This window comes from Camelina sativa, chromosome 15, assembly GCF_000633955.1.
Source record: "Camelina sativa cultivar DH55 chromosome 15, Cs, whole genome shotgun sequence".
Taxonomy (NCBI): domain Eukaryota; kingdom Viridiplantae; phylum Streptophyta; class Magnoliopsida; order Brassicales; family Brassicaceae; genus Camelina; species Camelina sativa.
In genome coordinates, this window is record NC_025699.1 from 25,238,585 (window position 1) to 25,247,473 (window position 8,889).

Consider the following 8,889-nt stretch of genomic DNA (forward strand, 5'->3'; position numbering starts at 1 on the left):
TGCTGGCACTTGATACTCTACCTTGATTTGTTGACATGAATCACATTGGCTTACCCATTTTGCTACTGCTCTCTTCAGTCCAGGCCAATGATAATACCTACGCACATCTTTGTACATCTTGGTGCTCCCCGGATGTATACTCAATGCTGAGCTATGAGCGGCTCCTAATATCTCTTCTCGTAGTCCGTTCCGGTCAGGTACGGTTACTCTCCCATTGAGAAGTAAAGTGTCATCATCCGCCAGATGATATCCACTAGCATTTGGTCCTTCTAAACCTTTCAACTCTTCAATGATCTTCTTCAGGTTCTCGTCTTTAGGTTGTTCTTCACGAATTCGATGTAACATGCTTGCTTGAGTTACGGCTTGTAAACCCAACGGCTCACTAGATTCTCATTCCAAGGCTAAAAGCCTTACCTTCTTCAATTCCTCGGTTAAAGACTCCATGTCCTTCTCAACATCAACTTGTGCTTTTCTTCGGCTTAGCGCATTCGCTACTACATTCGCTTTGCCTGGGTGATACTAGATTCTTAAGTCGTAATCGGCTACAAACTCCATCCATCTCCTCTGGCGCAAATTAAGATCCGGTTGCGTGAACAAGTACTTAAGACTTTGGTGGTCTGTAAATACCTGAACAGCTTCTCCATACAAATACGATCTCCAAATCCTCAATGCAAATACCACAGCTGCCATCTCCAGGTCATGTGTGGGGTAGTTCTCCTCATGCTTCCTTAACTGTCTAGATGCATAGGCAATCACCCTTTCTCCTTGCATCAACACACATCCAACTCCAACTCTTGATGCGTCTGTAAACACAGAATATGGTTGGTTTGGCTCAGGTAGGGCTAACACTGGTGCTGATGTCAGCGCTCCCTTTAACTTTCTGAAAGCCTCTTCCACTTCCTCACTCCATAGAAAAGGTACTCCTTTCCCGGTAAGCCGTGTCAATGGTTTCGCGATGGACGAAAACCCCTTTACGAACTTCTGGTAATAGCCTGCAAGGCCTAAGAAACTCCTTACTTCCGACGCGATCGTTGGCTTCGGCCAATCTTGTATTGCGGCGATCTTTTCTGGGTCGGCAGACACACCTTGCTCCGAAACTCGGTGTCCTAGAAATCAAATCTCCCTCTGCCAAAACTTGCACTTGCTAAACTTTGCGAATAGCTTCATCTCTCTTAACCTCTCCAAAACCCTCTTCAAATGCTCCGCGTGCTCCTCCGCACTACGCGAGTATATCAGGATGTCATCGATGAAAATTGTCACGAATTGCTCCAGATAGTCATGGAAAACTTCATTCATCAATCGCATAAATGCCGCCGGTGCATTGATAAGTCCAAACGGCATTACCACGAACTTATACTGGCCATATCTCGTTTGGAACGCCGTCTTCATCACATCTTGTTCCGCAATTGAGATTTGATGATAGTCAGAGGCTAAATCAATCTTTGAGAACCAACTTGCTCCTCTTAGCTGGTCTAACAGCTCATCGATCCTTGGCAAAGGATACTTGTCCTTTATTGTTATGTTATTGATACCTCGGTAATCAATACATAACCGCATGCTTCCGTCCTTTTTCTTGACGAACAACACTGGGGCTCCCCATGGCGACAAACTTGGTTGTATGAAACCTTTCTCCAACAAGTCCTCTAACTGAGACTTGAGTTCAACCAACTCGGCTGGTGCCATGCGATACGGTGCCTTAGCAATTGGGGTAGCTCCGGGCTCCAAATTTATGATAAATGGATGGCTCCTAAGTGGAGGCAATCCTTCCAATGGCCTAAACACGTCTCCAAAGTCCTTGACTATGGCAATATCCTCAACTCCCATGCCTTCTCTGTCATCTCCTCCCATGGCGGTTAGAGTGACTAAATAAACTTCATCCTCTTCACTCGCTCTTCCAATCCTTGCTGCCGATGCGAAGTATGCCGTTTTACTTGGGCTGATCCCATTGAAAACTAGAGGGCTCCTCCCTCCATTTTCAAATACAACTCTGCTCCTGCTGCAGTCTATATGGGCTTGGTGTTCCGATAACCAATCCATTCCCAGAATAGCATCGAACCTATCCAATGGCATCACCAATGGATTTGCCGGGAGGTTCGTATCTTGCAAGACTATCGACACTTCCTTGACCCATCTTCTTGTCTTCAGCGGTGGTTGATTACCAGCGGTGTAGACATTGATGTTCACCTCTTCCTCCTCACACAAGTCTCCACACTTGTCAACCACTTCGGGAGTCACAAAGCTATTGGACGCTCCCGAATCGAACAGTACATGTGTGGGGTTACCACCAACAAGTAATGTTCCTAAACGCAAAGCAAATATAACAAAATGCAATGCTAAACTAACCACGCAAAACACACAACCAATCACTAACAATCACAAGAGAGTTAGAACCCAATCAAACCTGTTATAGGGCCCTTCGCGGCCTGTGGAGGTTTAGGTGGCTCTACTCCTAAAGCAAAAACATTTGCTGGGGTTGCTTGCTTCTTTGCTGGGGGTTCTTTCACTTGATTCGCTACCTGGGCACGGTTCACAGTTTGGGCGTTCGGTTTGGCCGGCTTCGATGGACATGAGTTTGCATAATGTCCTAACTCGCCACAGTAAAAACACGTGACGGTTGACAGATTGTTACCCTTCGTCTCCTCCACAGTCGGACAAGCGCGAGCGAAATGCCCAACTTGCCCGCACACATAGCATCCCCTCGGATCCATGTTGCTCACGTTACGGCCTCCTTGGCTAACATTCATCTTAACCTTCCCGCGGCCTGCGCCCCAATTTCGTCCTGCCAATTAATTCACCTTTCGGGTGTTCACAATCTTAGTCTGTTGGACTGGTTCCTTCTTTTTCTCCCGAGCTGCGATCTCCTTTTCTAATTCGATGGCTTCCTCAACACTCACAGCTCTTTCTTCCACTTCCGCAACGCTGCGGTAGGTTACAGCGTGTAACCTTCCTCTAATATCTGGCCTGACTCCATTAAAGAATCTTCGGGCCATTGCTAACTCGTCATCATTTCCTTGGTACAAATACCTTCGAAGTCTTGTAAAAATCCTCCCATATGCTCGAACGGTCATCTCACCTTGGTCTAGTTGCAGAAACTGATTCTCCAACCGGTCGCGTGACTCTGGTGGAAAGTACTTCAGCTCGAACTCTTTCTTGAAAATTCCCCACATTATCGTCTAGAACCGGTAACGAGAAACTACGGTATTCCACCATGCACGAGCATCTTCTTCCAAGAAATTAACCGCTACTGGTCTCCTAAACTCTTCTGGACACCTTGTCATCTCGAAGTTACTCTCCAGGTCTTTTATCCACGCGTCTGCTAATACCACATTCGGGACCCTAAGTTCCGCAATAACATCACCCGTTTTCGAAACTGGTCGGACGGATCTTCTGCTGCACGGTTTGCTTGATCCTGCTGCTGCTGCTGGATTATATGGTTCAAGAGGTCTTGGACCATTTTAAGTGTCAGCTGGCTCTTCGGCACATTCTGCTCACTCGGTCCTTCTCCATGCGCTTGGTCTCCCCTTGGCATGTTCTGAGTTGGATAGGTGGCGTGCGGTCCAAACGGTGAGAACCCTGGTGGGTACATACTCTCCGGTGTACTAAAATGATTTGAACCCGCTGGTGTGTATCTTGGCGTCGCACCAGGTACATACCACTCCGGCATAAACATGTCCGGCCCATACATGTCTGGGAACGACTCTTCCCTCTGCGCATCATCAAACTACGAATCTCATTCCTCCGGACCAAACTGCTGACTTGAACCCCTCCCTGTGTCCGGCGAACGATACGTCGACCTAGATCTTTCAGATCCTTGACGAGACATCTGCATCCACGATCAACAAAGGGTTTACTTAATCCCATCTAACCCTAAGTGATGAACGATCCGGATTATCCTAAGTGTCTATTGCGACCATTTGACTCGATAAATCATTTGAAAACGCGAGTCCTATACAGCATCATAACCATGCTCTGATACCACCGTTGTAACGCCCCCGAACCGTACTATGACCACCGAGGCCATCGGACGGCACCGAAGCGCTACTATGGGAACATTCGTCAAAGGTCCGGGTTCCTGCAGAGAAATAAATCCCAAACCCCAAATCCCCATCAACAATCAACATGCACGCAAATCTAACAACATGCGAACATAAACAAGCAACATGCAAGCATAGATAAACAACATGTAGGCATAAGCGATTAACAAGCAAGCAAGCAAAACATCTCAACACCCAACAGAGATGACATGCGGAAGCTATCAAGCTAACAGAAATCACTCTACCAATAAACGCAATTACATGCAACCATACGCAACAACATGCAACAACATGCAACAACATGCAACAACATGCAATAGCATAACTTGAAATAAAACAACAGTTTTTAACAAGTTTAATCTTATTTGGGCCCGGTATGCATCCCTCTTCCCCAACCCCTCATGATTTCTCCAAGTCGCAACCACAAAGGCAAGCGTTTGGATATCAGCCAAAATTACACCGTCGTGTAAATAGCCTCGGCCAGGGTAGCGAGCCCAGTAACCTCCGAGCTCTTCGTGACCAACCCTGCACACACACGAACATGGGTTGCATGTCGCGGCTGCATGTGGCACGGAATGGGAAAGGTAGCAATACCAAATCTTACAACGTTTAGCCGGACTTTCTCGCGGACTAAAACGCTTTAAGATCTCACTGAATTTTATACTTGAGTTTATATGGTTCTTAAACCCATAATCTTATAAGTATCTCAACCAAAACTCGCCTTTGTTACTAGATCATCTCGATCTAGTAACTAGCACAACCTCACCATGCATGCATTTAAACAAGAAAACATAAAAGAACTTCAAGTAAATGCATCTACATGCAACATGCATAACCACGCACTAGATGGATGTTTTTAACTCTCCATCTAAGTCGATGCAAATATGTGCCTGAACTCACAGTAAACCATCGACGAATGATCTCCTTTGATGAAGCTCTTCTCGCGGCAACTCGGATCTCCCCTTTGGTTAGAATCGATTTCCTTATCGATCTAACGTTGATGGTCTTGGTCGATAGTCTTCTCTTGCAACTTCTTCTTCTTCTCGCAACACCTTCTTCTTTCTCTCGCAACACTCACTCTTTTCTTCTTTTCTCTCTCAATCTCTCTCAACTTACCCCTTCTTTCTTTGTGAATAAATGAGAGGAATGAGAGCCTATTTATAGAGTGAATGGGCTGTGGAGACAGCCAGTGAGAGTCACATGCACTCTCCTTATTAGTGTGACACTCACACTTGGAAGCAAGATGAGAAGCCACCATGATTCCCACTTAAGCTTCTTTGAATTCTTTAATCCTCCACTAATCCCCACTAAGTCTTCTTGAATAAAATATTCATCCCACTAACTCCACTAAGTCTTCTTGATTAAAATATTAATCCACTTAACTTCTTGACTTAAGTGATTCTTGGTGGGGAAGACTTTTACTACTCTCGGTTGACCATCGTCGATCCTCGGCAGCTCTCTCGGCAACTATCGGCATCCATCGGCAACTTCCTTCGGGTACTCGACACTTTCCTCGAGTACTCGGAAACTCCCTCGAGTACTCGACACTTTCTCGGGTACTCGGGAACTCCCTCGAGTACTCGACACTTTCTCGGGTACTCGGTACTCTAGGCATTTCTCGGCGACTGCCGGGTGATGCGTCTCGGACGGTACGGGCGGTACGTCTCGGACGACTCGGACAACTCGGACAACTCTTGGTCCGTTACACTTTTCTCGGACTTCCCTTCATCAATCTTTCAACTCTTCTTGCCGTCTGCTTTTCTCGGTCTTTTGGACTCGAAATCACGTCAAAAATTTACCCCTAGGTGAGGGTCACTACAATATCAGTCCAAGGATGCAAAGGAATAGGTAAAGGGATATACAAACCGTGGGATTGAACCTTAGCCTTAGCTTGCTTACAGGTCGCGCACCGTTCACATAGTCGTTCAACATCTCTTTACATGTGCGGCCAATGAAAGTGTTCTTGCATCACCTTATATGTCTTAGCAACTCCAAAGTGTCCCATTAAACCACCTCCATGAGCTTCTCTTAGAAATAATTCTCGCAAAGAAGAGTGAAGCACACAAAGTCTATTTTCAAAGAACAAATAACCCTCATGCCGATAATACTTTCCAAAGGCAAACTTCTCACAAGATTGAAATTCTTTGCTAAAATCAGAATCATTATCATACAAATCCTTTATCTGCTCAAAACCCAACAATCTTGCATCCAAAGAAGTAAGCAAAACATACCTGCAAGATAATGCGTCGACTACAACATTATCTTTACCTTTTTGTACTTGATCACATATGGAAAAGTTTCTATGAATTCAACCCACCGTGCATGACGTTTGTTGAGCTTGTATTGTCCCTTTAAGTGCTTGAGAGACTCGTGGTTAGTATGAATGACAACCTCCTTTAGACATAGATAGTGCTGCCACGTTTGTAGTGCTCGGACCAATGCGTAAAGCTCCTTGTCGTTGGTCGGATAGTTGATTGTCGCTCCTCCTAGCTTCTCATTGAAGAATGCTATGGGCTTATGATCCTGCATCAAAACAGCTCCAATACCTATCCCGGAGAAGTCACACTCAATCTCAAAAGTTTTCATAAAATTTGAAAGAATTTAAATGGGAGAGTTAGTAAGCTTTTCTTTCAAGGCCTGGAAGGCGTTTTCTTGTGCAGCTTCCCATTTGAATCCAACGTCCTTCTTGATGACTTCCTTAAGCGGGACGTCAATGGTACTGAAGTCCTAGACAAAACGTCGGTAGAACCCTGCTAGACCGTGAAAGCTCCTCACCTCGCTCACATTCGTAGGACTTGGCCATTCTTTGATCGCCTTGACTTTTTCCTCATCAACCTTGATTCCATCTGCACTCACAACAAAGCCTAGGAAAACAAGATTATCTGTGCAAAAGGTACACTTTTTAAAGTTCGCATAAAGCTTTTCCTTCCGAAGCAAATCGAAAACAAGTTTAAGATGCATGACATGATCCTCCAAGTTCTTGCTGTAAACCAAGATGTCATCAAAATAAACCACAACAAAAACTCCAATATGCTTCCTAAGGACATGATTCATCAATCTCATGAAAGTGCTAGGTGCATTGGTTAACCCAAACGGCATGACTAACCATTCATATAACCCTTGTTTGGTTTTAAAAGCTGTTTTCCACTCATCACCTTCTTTCATCCGGATTTGATTATAAGCACTTTTAAGATCAATTTTTGAAAAGATGATAGAACAATGCAATTCATCAAGCATATCATCTAATCGAGGGATAGGATGGCGATACTTAACCGTAATATTGTTGATTGCTCGGCAGTCCACGCACATTCGCCAACTCCCATCTTTCTTTGGTACTAGTAACACTGGAACGGCACATGGACTCATGCTTTCTGGAATGTGTCCTTTGTCCATCAGCTCGTTCACTTGTCTCTCGAGTTCTTTTGTTTCGGTTGGGTTGGTGCGGTAAGCTGGTCGGTTCAGTAGAGCGGCTCCCGGTACAAAGTCGATTTGATGTTTGAGCCCTTGGATGGGTGGTAAACCAATGGGATTGTCTTCCGGAAACACGTCCTTATACTCTTGCAAAACCAACTCAATCTTACTCGGTAGCACCGGTTTGGGGTTAGTTGAACAAGCAAGAGTTTCTTTGTAAACAAAGAGTAAACTATTATGACTTACCTTGCTCTTACCCTTGGTATCAATTGGTTCAGTTGGTTTGATGGTCCGCTGTTTCATGCTTAGCTGGTCTAGATAGACTTCATGCGAAGTCATTGGATTGAGAGTCGTTTTTTGGCCATTGGGTTCGAAGGTGGGTCGATTGGTGAAACCATCGTGGACAACTTGTCGGTCTGATTGCCATGGATGTCCAAGAAGAATGTGGCTGCCGTCCATCAGTAGTATGTTGCACATGATCTTGTCCTGATACTTACCAATTGAAAGCGGCACCTTGACTTTCTCCTTGACGGACATCTCACCCTTTTCATTAAGCCATTGGAGCGCATATGGTTTCGGATGTTTAAGCACTTCTAAGCCAAGCTTCTCAACCATAGTCCTGCTCGCAACATTAGTGCAACTACCATTATCAATAATTAAACTACATACCTTATCTTTGACCAAGCATTGAGTGTGAAACAAGTTTTCCCTTTGTGCTTGCTCCTCACCCTTAGTTAGAACACTCAAAGATCTCCTCGCAACAAGCAACTCTCCTTTAGTAGGGGCTTCCAAACTATCTTCCATTGAGTCGTTCTCCGAATGCTCATCTGCAGATTCTACCTCGCCATTATCTTTAAGGACCATGATTCTTTTGTTGGAACACTCGCTCGCATAGTGCCAAGTCCTTGACACTTAAAGCATCGAATATCCCTTGACGTGATGTTCACCTACTTACCCTTTCCTTTCGGGTCTGAATCTAGCGGTTTTGGTTTGACGAATGGTTTGTAGTCCTTCTGGTAGTCGGGCTTTTCCTCCTTTTGGTAACTTGATTTTCCTAAGCTGTAGTTGGTCATGGCGGTGCTCTAGCTGGATCGAGAATTCTTCCTTTTGATTTGCTGTTCGAACATGACTGCCTTGTGAAGTGTAACATCCGCGAACCAAAATCCCGGTTTAGGGGATTGCATCGGTCGATGCAGATGGTGCATCGGTCGATGCAGGTTCAGTTTTCTGCGTTTTAACTTAAGTTAAACGCTGCGTTTTGGGTTAGGAAAACCCTTAAGTCGAGTTTGTCTCATTTGACGTGCTTTCGTCGTTTTTGGAGAAAAAGAAAGAGAGAACGAGTTTGAGAGAGTTCTTGAGCATTTGAGAAGATTCTTGGAAGTTTGTGGCGTTTTCTGGTGAGTTCTGAGGCTTAGAACGTGGTAGGAGCTTGCTAGGAGTGTTT